General features: G+C 40.5%; 1 pseudogene; it reads right to left on the bottom strand.

Moving 5' to 3' along the window:
• Positions 1-762: 762 nt before the first annotated feature.
• LOC147456458 (plastocyanin pseudogene) lies at positions 763-1,663 on the bottom strand (annotated as a pseudogene).
• Positions 1,664-8,391: the final 6,728 nt, after the last annotated feature.

The raw sequence follows: 8,391 nt of genomic DNA, 5'->3' as shown, positions 1-8,391 counted from the left end.
TTTGCAACGCTTACCAGAACCATTGTAAAATTGAATGCAACATCCCTGTAGAGTGCTAATTTTCAGTAGTCTTGGGCTAACAATCTCATGAAGGGTTTTTTTGTCTTCATCTACACACATGCAATTGGTTGACCAATAATGATGATAGATGATGAATCATGTCAGCCATGGAGAGCATATACATACATTTAATTTGGGCCTTTGTATACATTCGTGATTGCATGCGTGCTTGAAAGTAATGAGGGTGCATGCACGGTGTGTACTCAAGCGCTACATACATACAACTACCTTACATCGTTCGTGCCATCCAGAAACATTGAACATAAGTGTAATAAAAAAAATTTGAAACTCTCCTGCTCTCAAACCAGCCCAGCCCATAAACTACCTGCCATGGTGCCAATCATCTTTTGGCAACATTTTTGTTTGTCTTCATTGTGCCTATTTGGGTTGCATTTCAAAACGCAATGTGGAAGGGCTTGGTGAAGAACAGTCATTCCAATCAAACTGGCAGCTAGTAGCACAACTCTCTTTGCTCCCTATTCAACTCTTGCATGACATCAGTAGGCTGCTTGTTAATTGAGTCACTGATCTCCTACTGCAACCTCAATGTTTGCAATCAAAACATGAACAAAGCTCCTTCATTAGTAAACCCCATTGAGTTGCTGGTAATCAACTCTGACATGTTTGTAATAGGAGCCTTTGACCTACTACTTCTATTTGGAACTCTCTCTCTCTCTCTCTCTCTCTCTCTCTCTCTCTCTCTCCCCTAGAATTGAACAAATTTAGTTCAATATAAGGGTGCAAGATAACAATGGGCTTCTCATCTACAAAACACAAAAAAGGGGAATTTGTGTATGAGGGCGGGTCATGTCATTCACTTACAATGATGGTGGCAAGGGGGGTGCAGTAGTAGGTGTCGGTGCCAGAGGGGGAGACCTTGGCGGTGAAGGTGGGCTCATCCTCTGCCAAAAGGTCATTCTCATCCATGGAAGCAGCCTTGAGCTCACTGAGCGGGGCATCGGCAGGGATGTTGAACACCACATTATGTCCACTCTCACCCACCAAAGAGTACTCAATGGCCTCGCCTGCATAGCGTAAATTTAAAGCTTCCCACTGTCTCCAAACTTGATCTTGGCGCCCATTGCAGATCCGGACATCACCAGAGTTGCAGCTGTGGTGGCCACAAGCGCCACCGACAAAACCTTTGCAGTCGCATCGGAGAACGATGCAGAGATTGCGAGAGATGCTGCAAGCACAACGGTGCAACTTAATGCGTTGCTCGTCGCCTCTGATGCACTCAACCCGCAGAAGCAGGGGATGGCGCCTGTGGCTGCTGTGAGAGACAACATCGCTAGTACCTACTTCTTGTCCTTGTCTTCTTAATCTGTTAACACAGAAGCTTATCTTACTGATCTCTCTCTCTCTCTCTCTCTCTCTCTCTCTCAAGGGCCCTAATGATTTGCTTGCGTGAGCACTTGGCTGCACTCGGTATTGAGTCTAGCTACCCCTACTGAAGACTCGCGTGACCTACCAGCCTGCGTGGGCAATAACAAGATTAAATTTTTTGCTAATAGTCCTGAGTTCTAAGGGCCAGAATATCATAAGGTCTTGGGTGCAGATCAGAGGCACTCATCAACGTCGCGTGCGATGTGCAAAGAACTGTTATGCGGTGCAAGGGAATGCTTTTTCATGGCATGGTTTGCGGTGCAAGACCCTGGCTCCTTTGGCATCAAGTTAAGCTTCTCATTGGAAACCTTTTTTCTTCACTGGACTAATTTCATTTGCATTTGGAAACGCAATTTGCATACCCTTGATGAGCTATATCTTCACGGACCCTATTTTCTTTGCGTTTGGAAACGCATGTTTAGGACTCTTGGTGACCTTAATTTTCTAGCTTTGTTCCCATCTTCTATCCACCCAGCCCTATCACTCAATTCAAAATGAAGAGTGGTAGTTGTAGCACTACATCCCTTACATAGCCCTTTTTCTAGTCGTGCCTTGTGATGTGTGTTATGCTCTATTGGCACTAGCTAATTTGTGGCCGGCTATGCTTGGTCTCCTTACAAATGTGAGGATGATACCCATCATGCATTATACCATCATGCAGGTGGTTGGAACCCATGGCAAGCACCTATGTACTCATAGGACAAACTTCTCATCATGAATTGATCTTGATTCTGCTTCATCTTCATCATTGTATCATCCAATTGACAACTACATCTTCATCATCTCCACCTCATCAAGGGAGATTGTGGAGTTATCCTTGGTGCATAGAGGCAAAGAAGGAGATGACCATCAAAGACAAGCCACTAACGCTTCACAAGAGCTAAGGAGAGGCCCTCATTGAGCTTGATATCACACACGATAGGCATGTGGCACTTATAGACACCATGAGGGGGGTGAATCCGAGGAAGAATAGGGTGTAGATGCCGGCAGCCGTGGTGTGAGGGTGACGGTAGTGATGGTCTTCATGGGTTGCAAATGCATAGGGAGAGTGCTGCACAATCTCTGGCTCCTTCTTCCTCCACTCAATTGTGGGCTTGTTGCTGACCACAATGGCATCTAGGCATTTAACTATGTGCAGCTAGAGGTGCAGTTTGGCATCCACATGGCACAATGTCATTGTAACCAAGGCCGTATGCTCACACACATTGACCTCTGACTCCCCTTTCTTCTCCAATTCACACCAACCTCATTTCACTAGCATTTACAAACGCTTGCAAAAAAGGAAAGGTGAGGGGCTCAACTCATTGTTGAGTCTTTGGCTTCTTATAAGTTTACTAAAGATAGTGGATGTCCTCACGAAGCCATTTAGGATAGCGTTTGGAAATGCTTGTCAAAAATCCATGGTGAACAAAAGCTAGTCCGTATCCTCACCAATGCCTTTAGGACATTGTTTGGAAACACTTGTCAAATTGCCATGGTGAACAAAAGCTAGATGATGTCCTCACGAACCTCTTAAAGATAGCGTTTGGAAACACTTGTGAAAATGCCATGGTGAAAAAAACTAGATAATGTCCACACCAACACCGTTAGGCTAGCGCTTGGAAATGCTTGCAAAAATGCCAAGGTAAAAGAAAGTTAGCTATATCCAAATGATACACTTTTTCTGCACTCTGTCTCATACTTTTAGAAAGTAGCATTAAAAAATGCTATCATTTTGGGCACGGTGAAGCATGTTTTACTTATAAACTAGACTTTCTACTTTATATCTCAAAATCTACCCCATAAGAGCATGAGCATTTGGAAATGCTACACTTTCTTGCATTGTGAAGCATGAACGACTTGCAAACATAGATGTCTCATGGACTTCTCATTGACCCATGTTAGGTAGAGTAGAGGAGTCACTTCAGAGACTATGGAGGGAAGTGTACACACCCCCAATTCGGACAAAATCTGGAATACACTTAGAATCTTGCTTATGTCTCCTTGTATGATTTGAAAAAAAGTGTGTCATTATTGGTTCTTCATTGTCTCTAAGGCCTCAGGATGCATCAAAGATTGATCTTGCTAAAGTAGCCCAATGAGATAGAGTCCAAAGAATGTCAATCTTGTTATGATTTATTTTTTCTTTTTATGAATAGTTTGATACAAGTTTCAAATTTAAAAAATGATTAGATTTTAAAGCGAACTCTCCCACGTGTCTCTAAACTAACTCCTCTACCCTAGCATTTCAAAATGATTTGCATCATCACATGGTGGAGCACAAAAACTATCAACTATCAGCTTCTAAAGAGAATGGTAAACCCAATAGACTTTTGATACATTGGAATGTTGCAACATGTATTCCTCTCATTTGAGGCCAATTTTTGCCTTGGTCAACCATCATTACATGCATATCATTGAGGGAATTTTGAATATATAGACTTTGACCATATAGAGCTCCCTACACAATGAAATGACATGGTTTAATATAATCATGTGTAAAAAAATATGAACCCCTTATGGAAAACATCCACTAGCAAAATTAGTGGCCTATCAAGGAATTCTAAATTGCTAGCAATGAGGGTTTTTAAGTAGGATAAATTATCATTAGACCCTATCAATTTAGGAAGTTTTGCAAGAAATTGTTAATCTCACTTAGTCAACTTTGAGAAAACGTTAATCACAAATTGGGCTTCTTGATAAAAAAATTATCCCGTCAAAGATCTAATAAAAACATATGGACATTGGTCACTAGGTGTTGCTAGCTACTATCACCAGTCAAGAGCTTCTTACAGATTGTGCCTTCCTACCTCAATGGGTAAAAGGTTTTGGTAACGCTCGACAAGTTCGGGATGATACCAAGTGTTGTGAGGTTTCTTGAAGAATTTTGTTAAATTCTTTCAGTTGAGGATGAGACCATGGTTCTTTCTAATTATATCTTGAGACTATTTGTGTTACAAAGCAATTGGTTTGCATCTGGTTCACCAACTACAATATGAATTTGATGGCTTGTAGGGTGGTTGAAAATTAACAAGACAAGGATTTCATTGTAGCTAAGATTTGCATCTATGGATGAAGATCAATACTTTGTACGATTCTCTTTTCTAATATATGGGTCATTGGAATTGGAAGGATGTTTAAATGAGGATATAATGGTGTAAGCGACAAAACAAACGTCAAGAAACAACATGAAAGTTCATATGGAGACCAATTTCTTTGAAGGAAATTCATCAAAATTTACTTTTAGGATGAGCACACATATATATGCAAATAGACACTCCAAAAGGGAAAACACCAACATGGAGGACGCACATTCATATGAAATTTCATAAAGTCACCATCTTAAGAAGACATAATTATTACAATTTATAGGAGGGTACCAGGACAATGGGATATGTAGGTATTGAATTGGGTAATCAAATCTTGCATTAGAAAGTATTTATGAAATGCTTATGCACAATCACAAAATATATATTTAAATGTTAAAAGTAACATTTTTTGAGGTTTTAGATCTAAATCATACGGTCAATGTGTTAATAATTGACTCTACACTAGCAAAATTCAACTAGAGTTTTTCTCATCGCTCGCTTTTGGCTGCTCGTTTGTTGCTCATTAAATGATAGCACCCTTTTTGTGCTAATCATTGTCCTTTGTTTAAAGCAAACTCTTTTTTGAAATGTCATGTTCTTTTGTGTATAAGTCTAAAAACAACAACACACATACACACAAGGTCTCTCTCTCTGTCTCTCTCTCTCTCTCTCTTTCTCTCTCTCTCTCTCTCACACACACACACACACAATCAAGGACGACCTTTTTTCCTATCTATTGTCCATAGGCATTTGGTAGATGTTTGGTAGCACTGAGATAATTTTGATATCCAAAGGGTGGGGACGACGTATGCATATATGGTTTGTGTGTCCAATGTGCTCTTGATATTTTCTACCGCATAGCAATGTATATGAGTCCTTCGTTTTTCTTTGGTAGGATTGTAGGCTTCATGATACCTTTGTCCGGTGCAATGGATGGGAGGATCCTTAGGCCGAAGTGCTACCTCCAATGTGAGAGCAGCCACTGGAGGGAGGCAATTGGTGTTGGGAAGCTGAAAGTGTGCGGCTAGGAGAGAGATAGTGGGTTGGAAAGCTGAATTGCAGTGTCTAGCTACTGGTCTACCACCTACCACAATCAATGACTTAACCTGCCAATGCGAATGTTGCCGATCGATTACCCTCAAGGAAGAGCACCTACAATGAGAGAGAGAGAGAGAGAGAGAGAGAGAGAGAGAGAGAGAGAGAGAAATATTGCACTGACACTCAACTACCACTAAAGGCAAAAGTCATAGTGTATTACCACCTTCAGATTGCAAATTTGAATGTGAAAAGAATGAGCAGACAGTGCATCATGTCTGAGAATCATGGACTTTCCAAAAAGCATGGACCAACGATAGTTTTTGTAAGCAAAAAAGTCATGTAGATCTTAGATTCTCATTTTTTGATGCAACAACAATTTTGATGTATCCCCTTTGCATCAACACTACCTTAGCAATTAGGTTATGAAGAGGCGGGCCTACAAAAAAGGAATTTTTAAACCTTGATCGTCTAATAACGTTTTGGAGGAAACATACTCCACTTATCATCACTTCAATGGAGGGAGATAACTACAAGAAATGTCTACACGGACTACAGAAAAGCACCATGTTTGAAGACTTTTTACACCATGTTTTTATTGCTTTTGTATATTCTCTCACCTTCAAATCTAAATTCTAGAGGTAATATTGTATCATCAGGAATGTATCAAATTTCAAAATTCTTGGATCGTATTACACCAAACTTAGATTTTCCTCAAGCACTGCCTAGAGGGCAAAAAAAGGCATGAATGAAAAGGCCTCGCTTTAGACATTTCCTCTGGTGTGGAATTCAAGTAGAAAAATGGGTATTCTCACTTTAATGTGATGAGAAACTTAGGAAGAAGTGAAAACTAGTTTCCAAAAACTTATGAAAGGAGCTCTTATGTTTAAAATCTTATGACGATTTCATTCTTGAACTTATAATACGTGGTTCTCTTGCAGCCGTGACTCCTTAATTGAGGCATTGCTAAATATAAAATTTTCCCAAAAACATGGCAGAGCCATATGACATGGAAATTTCAATGACCAAATTGACTATATTTGTAGGTTTTTACACTAAACTCTCTAATTTTTGTACACCTTCAAGTTTGAAGTTAATGTCCATTTTTTCTTAGGTTCAAATTTCCAATTTGCAGGTGGTATTACACTATAAACCTACTTCTTTTTTAGCCATTTCCTTTAGGGATAGTCGATTGCAAGCACTCTCTCTCTCTCTCTCTCTCTCTCTCTCTCTCTCTCTCTCTCTCCCCCCCCCCCCCATAGCAGTTGTTGTAGGGGATCTTCCTTGAGGGTAGTCGATTAGAAGCATCGACGTTACTAGCATTAAGCTGTTGGTTGTGGCACGTGGTAGACCAACAGTCAACCGCTGGCTTCAACTTTCTAGCCCACTATCTGCCTCCTTGCAGATGAAGATGGCAAAGCCAACTCTTGTAATTGCTGCTCCAACACCGAAGGTAGCACTTTGGCTCATTGTAGGATCCCCCCATCAATCACACCAAGTAGAGTCACGTGGTAGACTGATAGTCAATTGTTGTTGGCTTTAACTTTCTAGCACACTATCTCCTAGCCACACGGTTCATCAACTTCCCAACCACCAATTGCCTCCTTGCCGATGAAGATGGCAGAGCCAACTCTTCCGATTACTTCTCCAACACTAGAGGTAGCACTTTGGCTTGTTGTAGGATCTGTCCATTAGTCACACCATGTAGAGGCATCATGAAGCCTACACTCTTGCCAAACAAAAAGGACTCACATACACTGCTACGCAATAGAGAATCTGAGGAACATACTGCACATACAAACCACGTATGCATACATTCTCACCTCCCTTTTGATATTAAAATTATCTCAGTGCTACCAAACACATGTGGATAGTAGATAGGAGCAAAGGTCTTCCTTGATTGTGTATGTATGTGTGTGTGTGTGTGTGTGTGTGTGTGTGAGAGTGAGAGAGAGAGAGAGAGAGAGAGAGAGAGAGGAACACAATGATCGAATTGAGATTCACAACATTAGGGAAAATATGAAGTTTGCATGGGCCTTGTAAGAATTCCTAATTTTAAGGGATTAAGGTTATTTTTGTGTAGACTTTGGGAGACAAGTGCACTCAATTGGCAACTTTTGAGTAGGATTCTCTACCCTTTTTTTAGGGTCATTTAAGCTGGGGTTCTCCTAGAGTCCCTTTCTCACTCTAGCTTTTTGAAAGTGAAGGAAAAAAGGTGTTGTGTCATTCCATCCCTTTCCCATGCCACATCATAAAAAATGTGCATAAACCCAAGCTAAAAAATGTTTTTTTTTCACTAGAAGGCCAATTTTTGAATTTTTAGTTTCCCTATTTTAAAAAAACCTTCTCCCTCTCTCCTCTCCTCTCTCCTCTCCTCTCCCTTAACTCTCTCCCTCTCCTCTTCCCCTACCTCTCTCTTCTCCCTTCCATTGCCTTCCTCCTTCGCATCCTTAAGTTTAGCAGCCATAGTGCTCAACAATATCGTAAACCATGTACACTACACACCATAAGTCCGCATATTTTCTTGCCCACATAGTTTGCATCAAAAGTCACACACATGGGTGACCAAAGATCATCACAACAATGCCGTGCTACAGGTCGACACCAATGTCGATTGTTGAGTGGATGACATTTGTACCCATGCGACTGTCACTCCCATCCTACTTTAAGAAGTCTCTCAATATTTCTTCATTATGTTGGGAGGAAAGGCAATATGATAATTTAAGTGATAGTCTATACACTGTAATTTATTTTCTATTGTCTTTCTTTATTCTAAAATGTTCAATTCAAAATTTGTACCACTTTTACCAAAATCTCCTCTATGTGTGTATGTGTATAGTTA

The sequence above is a fragment of the Adiantum capillus-veneris genome, chromosome 6, assembly GCF_014529385.1.
Source record: "Adiantum capillus-veneris isolate H3 chromosome 6, ASM1452938v2, whole genome shotgun sequence".
Taxonomy (NCBI): domain Eukaryota; kingdom Viridiplantae; phylum Streptophyta; class Polypodiopsida; order Polypodiales; family Pteridaceae; genus Adiantum; species Adiantum capillus-veneris.
Note: the sequence above shows the minus strand (reverse complement) of the source record. Positions and strands in the feature narration are given on the sequence as shown.